The sequence below is a fragment of the Perognathus longimembris genome, chromosome 14 (genome assembly GCF_023159225.1).
Source record: "Perognathus longimembris pacificus isolate PPM17 chromosome 14, ASM2315922v1, whole genome shotgun sequence".
NCBI lineage: Eukaryota > Metazoa > Chordata > Mammalia > Rodentia > Heteromyidae > Perognathus > Perognathus longimembris.
This window is the reverse complement of record NC_063174.1, coordinates 48,669,670-48,680,357: the sequence shown is the minus strand read 5'-3', so window position 1 is coordinate 48,680,357 and position 10,688 is coordinate 48,669,670. Positions and strand designations below refer to the sequence as shown.

Sequence of the window (10,688 nt, the reverse complement as noted above, 5' to 3'; positions counted from 1 at the left end):
GGAAGGAAGGAAGGAAGGAAGGAAGGAAGGAAGGAGAGAGACAAAGAAAGAAAGAAAGAAAGAAAGAAAGAAAGAAAGAAAGAAAGAAAGAAAGAAAGAAAGAAAGAAAGAAAGAAAGAAAGAAAGAAAGAAGCAGTGCAATAAAAAAGGCTTGCTTTCATTTCTTGGAAGTCATGTAGATAAATATAATTTTATATGATCATATATGTACATAGCCCTTGTGATCTTCTCTTAGGGATATCCTCCTTGGTTCTCACTGTGTGAATATTTAGACTGCTGTTTAATTGATGATATCCAGGTGTATTTATTTGTCTTTTATGATCTATTGGGTTAACTTGTGGATGTATAGGTACATTTTAATTATTATAAATGAAGTAAACATACAACCTATGTTTCTTTGTGTCTAGCTAACTTCTCTTAGTATACTTCTTTCTGAGTCTTTCCATTTCCTTATAAGTGAGGAAAGCCAATCTTTCTGGAGAAGACTTAGAGTTGCATTGCACGCATATGTGTGTGTATGTGTGTCTGTGTGTGTTTGTGTGTCTGTGTGTATGATATTTTCTAGATATATTTCTTGATTCCATATCTTAACTATGGTTAAAAAAAAAGCCTGGTTTTTTGTCAATTGGATAGATGCCCAGCAGTGAGATTATTGGATAATCTGGAAGCTCTATGTTTAGTCTTTAGTTTTTTCAAGAACCTCCATACTGATTTCCAAACTTGGAAATTACCTAGATAATGAATAGTTGCTTCTAATTTTAAAAGTTTTCATTCATATGCTTCTAAGCACCAAGGTAAATTGAATTGATGGCATCCTAAAGGTATATTTATGTTTTTATGTATCATACATTTGTAGCTTGGGTGACATAATGTAAAAAAGAAAGTTGAATCATCTCACATATCACACTAAAAATGTGTCATTTATATTACAATGCATATATTTAGAACATGTGACTTTTCCCTCAAGTTTTGGTGTTATTACTGAAATTAGAATGCAGTGACATTTATCAGGATGTAGACTAGTATCTGAAACTATCTGGATAAATGTGGATATCACAAAAAGTAGAAATTCTTCATATAGTCTACTTTTGTCATTCTTCTTTTAACTCTGTCACTGGTGTTATGTATATACCTTACCTTATGCATGGACCATTTACATTTCAAACAGGAAAGATGCAAGGTACAGGTAGCTTTGCTTACATGATAATTCAACTTATTGCTAATGTGATATCTCATCAATTGTGCGTCTTCAAAGAAAATATGCCAAAATATGCATGGGTATAACATTTTATTATCTTTAAGTAATTGTACAAAGAAGTTTCCCTTTAACAAAATAGATTATAAGTATCATGCATCTTTATCAACATCACTGCTTCAACATCTTGCCCATCCCTCTACTATCTATCCTTTCTCTCACTCTTTTTACTTTTGTAGGATATATATTGGATTCTTGACAGCTTTCTCTCCCTATTTGAATTGTGATAGGCACGACTATACAAGAACATTTAAATTCATTTTGTTGATTGAACCTATTAATACGTACAGCATTTCATTTGGGAGTAAATGAAATGATCAAAAATTAATTGTGAAAGTGGTTTCACAAACTCTGTAAATATTTACATAGCCATGGAATATGTCTGTATATAGGTTTCTTAAACACTGTATTTTAATGTATATTCTTTTACATATGTATATTTTGTTCTGCTTGAGTTTGAATGTGGGTCCTCATGCATACCAGTCAAGTAACTTAACCACTGAGCCATATCTTTGGCCTACTATTTTAATTAAATTCTGAGATAGTTATGGACAAGTTGTTAAGTCCAGAAAGTGGATTTTATTCCATGTAACCTTGCTGAAGGTCAGATTCACTCAGCTGTGTTATTCTCCCATGGCAGTGGCTATGTTATGAACAGAGCACTGTGATAAGACTGTGCCTTGTGACTAGTTTTACAAATATATACACATTTGATGAGTTCATTGTCTATGTATTTAGGAACTATTTAGCAAAAAGTCTGAGTTTCTTTTTAAATTTTTCTTTCAATTATAATTGAAAATACAGCAAAATGTTTTCTTTTTCATCAGCATGGAAATATTTTCAATGTGAACTATCAGAAGTTGATTTGGGGTGGGTCACTTCCTGAAGACACATATCTTTGAAAATAAATTGCATTTCTGCCACTTTAGTCCTTGCCTGAAAGTTGGCAGGGTAAGCTACCTTATCAAAGCAAACCATCCCATCCTATATTTGTGATATCAACATTCACATGCTAATTTTCTTCAGGTTTCATCCACTTATGTTCAATAAAATTTCTCATGGCCTATGGGAAAGAGTACACTATATTTAATCTATTATAAATTAGAATCTTTGCAAAGCATTATTATGGTTAAGTTTTATTTGATTGGAAAATAGATTTCATGGTAGGAATTCTGAGATGGAATAAGCCAAATGCACTTGTACTACATTTCATTTCTGTTTACAGGTTTTTATATCCTTTCTTATATATAAAGAGAAATCTTGTTGACCCCTAGCCTATATGCCAGATGTAAAAATATGCATTTAGTTTTTAATTATAAGCATGTGTTTGTTTACATTTTATCCAGTATTAGCACAATCATTTAAAGAAAATATTTATTTTTGAGAATGGATATTTTAATTGAAATAGCTAATTGCAAACTGTTTGTGGGGTTTTATCATAACCATGCAAAGGATGATTGGGGGGAGTTAAAATTCAAAAACTTTAAAATGCCTCATGCTTCATTTGATATGGGTGAGGTAAACAGACACAATCTATTTGAATCTCTTCATACTGAAGGAGAGGCATGACAATTTTCTTTCTCTGTGACTTTGCAGGAATGAATTAAAATGTATGAAATGGTTTGAGATACATAGTGAAAGGATGCTTTAGAGTGCTAATCTCCCATAAGTTTTCCTCTAAGATGGGGCTTAAATGGAAAGGAAACTTCTGGAATTGGATAGGCATTGTGGGTGGCCATGCTAAGGTTAACAGGAAGCAAAGGAAGAGTTCATATAAGGATGTGATTTAGCTCACACAAATACCATTATTTGTAGATTAGATGTGCTGTGTATGAGTATAGGCTTTCTGGATATAGCAAGCACTCAAAGAGAGATTGAAAATTAAATTTAATCATATGTCAGAGAAAATATTTTGGATAAGAGAGAAATATTCAAAACATTATTTTGTATCTCATTTAAAGTTATGTACATTAAAACAGCATTGAATTTATCTATATTCATAATTTTGGAAGTGCTCAAGTCAATTAAAAGCCAGAATGAAGTTTTGGTTTACAGTTGTAATGGCAGTTTAAAATGTTTTTCCATTTATGGTTTGTGTTCTAGAGTAATGAAGGAATGTGACACATATTATATCCTGTGTATTATAAGAAAAATTGTTCCTCACATTTTATGGCTATATAATTGAAATAATATGACTCCAAAGAGCTGGGTTAGAAATCTTTCAGATATTAATTTATGCATTATATTCTAAACTTCATCTTTACTCATTTTTAATTATACCATAATATTTTTATGTTGGGGTTTATTGGTTAAAGTAGTTTTGAAATCACTGAAGCCTTGGATATATTCAGGCAATAAGTTTCTTTTTTTTAATAATGAGCATCACTTTTTTTTTCTTATTTATTGTCAAAGTGATGTACAGAGAGGTTACAGTTTCATACATTAGGCATTGGATACATTTCTTGTACTGTTTGTTACCTCCTCCCTCATTCCCCCATCCCCCTTTCCCTCTCCCCCCATGAGTTGTTCAGTTGGTTTGCACCAAAGAATTTTGCAAGTATTGATTTGTAGTTGTTTGTCTTTTTATTCTGTGTCTCTTGATTTTGGTATTCCCTTTCACATTCCTAGTTTTAATACCAGAATATACAGTTTCCAATGTACTCAGATAAGATACAGTGATAGTGCAGGCAATAAGTTTCTTAAATGCCAAATTTGTAAAGGTTTCGTTTGGGAAAACTTCTAGAACCCTGTTAGGAATAGTTTGCTACCAGCCTTTCGATAATAGATTTCCACAGAAGCCAGCTCCTCATATTTGATATCTCAAACTCAAACTCTCCCACAGAGCATGACCCCCTCAAAAATATGAGAACTCTGAGGGGATAGGATAGTAAATTTTACCTGCTCAACAGAAATTTAAACTATGGCTTTCGTCATTTACTTAACAAATAGTTTCTCCATTCTCTTTCCTGTAAACTCCTTTCTATCAGACAATAGAGGAGGCAGATGAGATGTTACAGTTTTTCTGTGATTTCTTGCTGGTTGGCTGATGATAACATATTCTCTTTATGAAAAAATATAGTGTCACATCATTGACCTCTACATAAGTCAAAGAGCCAGTACTCACTTTGTATCTATTATGTAAGCATACCTATGCATATACCTATAATTCAGTACATGCTATTGAAGTTATATTTATTGTAAAGAAGATTTTTTCAATGTCCAAAAAATCAATTATTTAAACATTTACCATGTCTAATTTAGTAGTAGGGAAAATCTGATAATGTAAATAACCTAATGTCACAACAAATTTCAGCTACAATTATAATGATAGATAAAAAGGTGGTGAGCAAGAGAAGGTATTAAACACTCGAGGGCCTGGAAAATAAGCAAATGTATGTATGATTTGGCTTTTAAAATAGTTGTTGTTATCATTATAAAGGTGATATATGGAGGGGTTACAACAGTTATTTAAGCCTGGTAAAGAGTAAATTGTTTTTGAACGTCACTCCTTCCCTTGCTCTCTTCCCTCTCAAAAATTGTATAGTTCAGTTTCCACATAGTGTCCTGGAAATACTCTGACTGCATTTGCTTACCCTATCATATACTTTTTAATGCAAATGCCATTTACATGAGGTTTGATTGGAAATTTGTTGACTTGGTGTCTTTTCAATACCTTATAAATACAATTGGAATGAAGGGCCCCCAATGGAGAACCTGCTTCGAGTCTCAGGGTGCTGGAAGATTCTTCAAGCAATCACAATGTCAACCAACACAGACATGTCTCTCTCTTCATATGATGAAGGCCAGGACGCTAAGCTTGTGGGGAAGGCTAAAGCAGCATCATTTGTCTCTATTGGAATGGTAGGGTTTGCAGCAATTGTGGCATATGGCTTATACTAGCTAAAGATTAGAGGAAGTAAAAAATGTCCATCCAGCTCATCCACATGCAAGTGGCAGCCCAGGGATTCATCGTGGGAGCCATGACCCTTGGTATAGGCTATTCCATTTATCAGGAGTTCTGGCCAAAACCTAAACCTGAGAAGAAGAGATGCTGTGTGATTCCTGTTTGAAGAGCTTCTTCATATTGAGGTTTCTTGTTGCTGTTAGAAATAAAGGATTTGAGTGTATTCAGGAGATAACACGATATTTTTAATAATGGAATTTAAATTTTATTTTTTCATGCTTGATTTTTCTAGTGACCAATTTATTAGGTTACCCAAATGCACTCGGTAGTGTTCAAATGTCCTCCTATTCTTGTTTTTGTTTTTGTTTTGGTGAAGGTTCTGGGACTTGAACTCAGAGCTTCTTCTTATCCCTTAGCTTTTTTGTTTTTGTTTGTTTGTTTGTTCAAGGTTGGCATTCTTAAGCCACACCTCCATTTCCAGCTTTTTTGCTAGTGAATTGGGAGATTAAACCTCTCTTGGATTTTCCTGCCCTGGCTGGCTACAAATGGTAACCTTCAGGTCTCAGCCTCCTGAGTAGCTGGGGAAAAAAAATGGCTTAATGTTGACAGCTTCTGTCTGTAAGTGCTGCATCATTCTGTAGAATATGCTGCGTGCCTATGTGTGTATTAGGTATTAATCCTGGTTAGTCCAATTCATTTTACTTTAGTTCTATTGGACCAAAGCAGAAGTCCAGTTTTTAGGGTTTGCTGACTCCTGAAAAACTCTTCTTCAACTAAGTTCATGAAATATAAACTTAAAATCTTCCCAAGTGAAAATAAAACAATTGTAATGAAGGCACTTAATCCTACCATTTGTCAGTCTCCAGGTAAACAAAAATGGATGAAGCAACTGAAGATGCCAGGAGTTGCTGATACCCACTTGTCTTCTGGAGCACACCACATTCTTGGGGCTGAGTGACTTTTTTCATCTTTTCTTATGAATGATGAACATGGACTGGCAGCTGCAGGAGTGGCAGTGTGACACCTCACTTCCCACTTCTAGAGAAGACATCAGAACTGATGTAATTAATATACAACAACTGACTTCAACAGAAAACCCCGGAGGAAGTCACTTTATACAGGAAAGGACAGTATGATAATATCTTTATCTCCAGGCTGCCACTTTTTTCTCTTCTGATATGCTTAGCAGGCAGTGTCCTTTTATTAATATTATCATCATCATCATTATCGTTATCTTTATCATTATTATTATTATTCACTCTGCTTTTTCGTTTTAGTGCTGAGGATTAAGCCAATGCTTTACCACCGACTACATTTTCTACTTTTTCTACTTTTGCATAACACATGCATTATTTCAGAAACAATGCTCTGTCAAAGGGATTTGACCTGGATGGACCCAGACTGTGTCATGGAAGGGACTATCAGTGTGTGCCCCTGGCTCATGCTTTTGACACATTTGAAAGTTAAGATAGATTCATGACAATGGGTTGACACCTCAGCAGCTGCCACTCTAAATTCCACTTGGTAGCAATTTGCTCATATCAAGTGTTATTAGAGAGGTTGTAGGTAAGTCAAGGAATTCACAAAAGGAAGGGAGATCTGAGTGTTGGTTGACTCTTCCTATTTGGAATTGCTATCTACTCATCACACTGACTTTCATGGATAGTTCCAGCTGACTCATACTTTGTTGATAAGGCAAAAGAAGGTATTATCAAGTTATCTGCCATTGTAAGCCTGGGTCTAATGGGAAAGAGAAATGTCTGGAATATTTGAAATGTTAACATGTATAAAATATTTTCAATTATCTAACGTGTACAACAATTATAATGGAGACTTTGATTCTCAATGTTGTCCACTCAGAAGAGAAATTACTTCCTGTTAGAAGCTGCACACAGGAGACTCACCAACTGTAATCATAACTATTTAGGATGCTGTGATATGAGAATTGTGGCTCAAAGCTAGCCTGGGCAAGCAAGTCTAAGAGACTCTTTCACCCAGGAAGAAATATTTTGATTCATTTCATTAGAATTAGAGATAAACGTTGGTTCCTTTCACTGGACTTTTATGTTGTGCACCTACTTTTAGCATCTTTTTTTATTTAAAAATTGGAACAAAACCAGGTAAACTGAAGGGAATATGAAGTGCAAGCCAATATTATGAATATTGAAACTTAAAGGCATTTCAATGTGATATTGAGAGGAAACTGTAACAAAACATTTTAGGTTGTAGCAAAAGCCATAATTTATTATGAGAAAGAGATGAATTTCAAATAGAAGAAATAAATAGGACTTTTTTAATGTTGAGTATCTACTTAAAAAGAGAAAATTAACACATGAAATGTGAAGCTGATACAAACTTGTCTACATGATTAATTATAATAAAAAAATTCAATCATGGTACCACAGGAGAAACTGAATTATTGCTGTTCTCATTGCAGAAAGCATATCAAAACTCCTATCAAAACACGAGGCTATGAAATAGGAGGAGAGCTAAAATAGATACACAAAAGGAAATATTAAAAATCAAAATTACTGTGAAAAATCACTGTTACTAGATTTTCTGGTATTTATTAAATGTTAGCTTTGCAAGATTTATAGCTGAAAGATATGATTTCTAACTTTGTAATTTATTCATCTGTGCATGTGTATTGTGGACAGCCTTCTACTTAACTTTGTATTTATAACGTATTCTTTTACTAACAATGAGACTTCAAAATTATGAAAGTTTCAGATTTCTCTAAGGTGAATCTATCTTGGTTATAGAATCTTTCCTGGATATCCTGGCTATATATTTTCTTGCATGTAGACAACATATTTGATGTGTTCAAAATAAGGAAAAACTATTCATGTTAGTAGAATAAAAAATATTTGAATGACTGAAAACAAAGAAGTGAAAATGAGAATTGTGGGCAGAGCTTGAAAGTTAAAAGCAATCGCTTAAGTGATGGACAAATAACAGGCTTTGTAGAGCCTCCTGTCTTCATAGTTACAAACTTATTTCAAGTTCAAATGACCTGGAGGAAGAACTGAAATGATATAGGGTCAAATGAGTAGAGGAAAGAAGCAAGTCACCCAGCCAGATACTGTAAAAGACAGGTCCAAGCTTTACAAGAACTTACACTTTAGGGTTAGAGATAGCTCTCTAAGTATTTAATTGGAAGATTTTAACAGAAATATGCCTAGGGAAATTTGGAAACACAAGAGAAAAACAGAATCCCAGATTAGGATTCCTTAGAGATAAAACTTTCTGAACTGAATTTTAATACTTGGTATCATTTTCTTTAAGGTAAAATTATAACAAAATTGTAATTTATGACTTTCAAGAAAAAAATGCAATGGGAGTAAAGGGTTGAAGATCACCCTCACTAAATATAATAATATCATGTACTCAAAACTTAAATGAAATGAGAAGAAAAATAAAAGGAGCTTCTGAGTGGCAAAGCTTTTCTAAGACCTTGATCTTCTGATTCTGATACATTGTCCCTACATGGTCCATCATTTTATACAACAGAAGAAAGGAATTAAGAGAACTTGAGAAACATCAGTGTAGATTCAACAGGAATTTTTTGAAGTTCTCAAGGGAAGCAAGTAAAAAGATCTGGTGCTTATAATTTTGAATCAAAACATAGTAAGCAGAGGTTAAAGAGAGCATACTATAGCAAGGCAAGAGGCAGGGCATTTGATAACAGAAAACTATAAGCTCAAATCCATGGGATTTTAATTGACAGCATGTTTAGTTATGAGAGCAATGACATATGTCAAATATGATTTAACAGACTTTAAATCTGCACTTAATGGCAAACACATAAGCCACTTAGACCCACATTTCTGCCTTTGATTTCTCAAGAACATACAGACAAGCGTATGTTATAACATGCATAAAGATTTACGATTTACAACAGAGACAAAATGATATTACTCAGAACTCAGGTCAGATTGCAAACACAAGAGTTATGCTACGCATAAGGTAAAATGATTAGGCAGAAACAAAGTAGGATGGGCCGTGTGGTGGCTGGTCAGGCTTTTGGCCTCTGAGGTCTGCCTTCGACCTCATCAGCCTTTCTTATACATGGTCCAAAATCTCATATTGTTTCTGTTTCATCTTTTGTCACAATTTTCAACTATTCCTCTTTGATTCCTGTTTTTGCTGGTGTTGTTTATTTGGTTTTGTTTCAATTCATTCTATTTTACTCTTTGCATTGACCATGTGTTAGTTTCCACTGAGTTATATTTAAGTTTACAAAACCCATGTTGAGTCTAAACACAATGCTCTTCAATGACACTTGACATTTCATCTGCAGTGCCTTTGATTTGTAAATTTTTTATATATCTTTAGAGGTAATTTTTTTCTTCAGCTTGGGCAGCATTGTTCATCCAAAGATTAGAACTTTGTTGTAAGAAGTTTCTAGATGTATTCTACAATGATTACTACCACTATCTCTCTTTTTCAAGCAAAAACTTTGAGGAAAGACTATTGCATTCTCCGAATAAGAAGCTATTGACGTTTTCAATGTAAAATTCAACAACATGTTTCCACTCAGAAAGACTGAAATTACTACCAATTTGTGACCTAGCTTTGCCACCTTTAACTCATCAGCATTATTATGTAAATGTCCCTACAGATTGTGGCCCTGGAGTTTTCTCTTCCATGAAAACTGATTCTGGCTGTCTGGCCTCACCTGCTTCTCCAGCTATCAGTCTGGTTGTTCACCCTTTGCCTCTATTTTCTGATGGGTCCTAGACAAACGGTAACTTCTCCATGTGTTTATATTATTTTTTCTTTTTTTGGCCAGTCCTGGGCCTTGGACTCAGGGCCTGAGCACTGTCCCTGGCTTCTTCCCGCTCAAGGCTAGCACTCTGCCACTTGAGCCACAGCGCCGCTTCTGGCCGTTTTCTGTATATGTGGTGCTGGGGAATCGAACCTAGGGCCTCGTGTATCCGAGGCAGGCACTCTTGCCACTAGGCTATATCCCCAGCCCTATATTATTTTTTCTTATAAAAATATTTTATGACGATTTGCAAATGCTTTGCAAAGAAAAGCCAAATTTTGTTTTTGGTACACTTTGGAATATTTTCCTATTATTTTCTATGCAAGTCAACAAAAAAAAAAATACTGTTTTTCCCAAAATGAAAGCAAATTTTCACTCTTTGCTCCAGTTACTTTTTTTTTTAATTAAAAAAATTTTTTTTGCCAGTCCTGGGGCCTGGGCACTGGCCCTGGCTTTTTTTTGCTCAAGGCTAGCACCCTACCTCTTGATCCACAGCACCACTTCTGGCTTTTTCTGTTTATGTGGTGCTGAGGAATCAAACCCAGGCCTTCCTGCTTGCTAGGCAAGCACTCTACTTCTAAGCCACATTCCCAGCCCCCTAGGTACTTTTAAATGAGAATTTACCATTCTCAATACCACTTTCTGACACAATAATGGACTCTCTAACCACTGTTCTTTTGCTAGCTGGCAATATGTTAGCTTTTGTTGTAGAATTGTCATGAAGGAACAATAAAGGAAGAAATGATTTCTCTTCCGAAATT

General features: G+C 34.5%; 1 pseudogene; it reads left to right on the top strand.

Moving 5' to 3' along the window:
- Positions 1-4,957: 4,957 nt before the first annotated feature.
- LOC125363038 lies at positions 4,958-5,325 on the top strand (annotated as a pseudogene).
- The last annotated feature ends 5,363 nt before the right edge of the window (positions 5,326-10,688 follow it).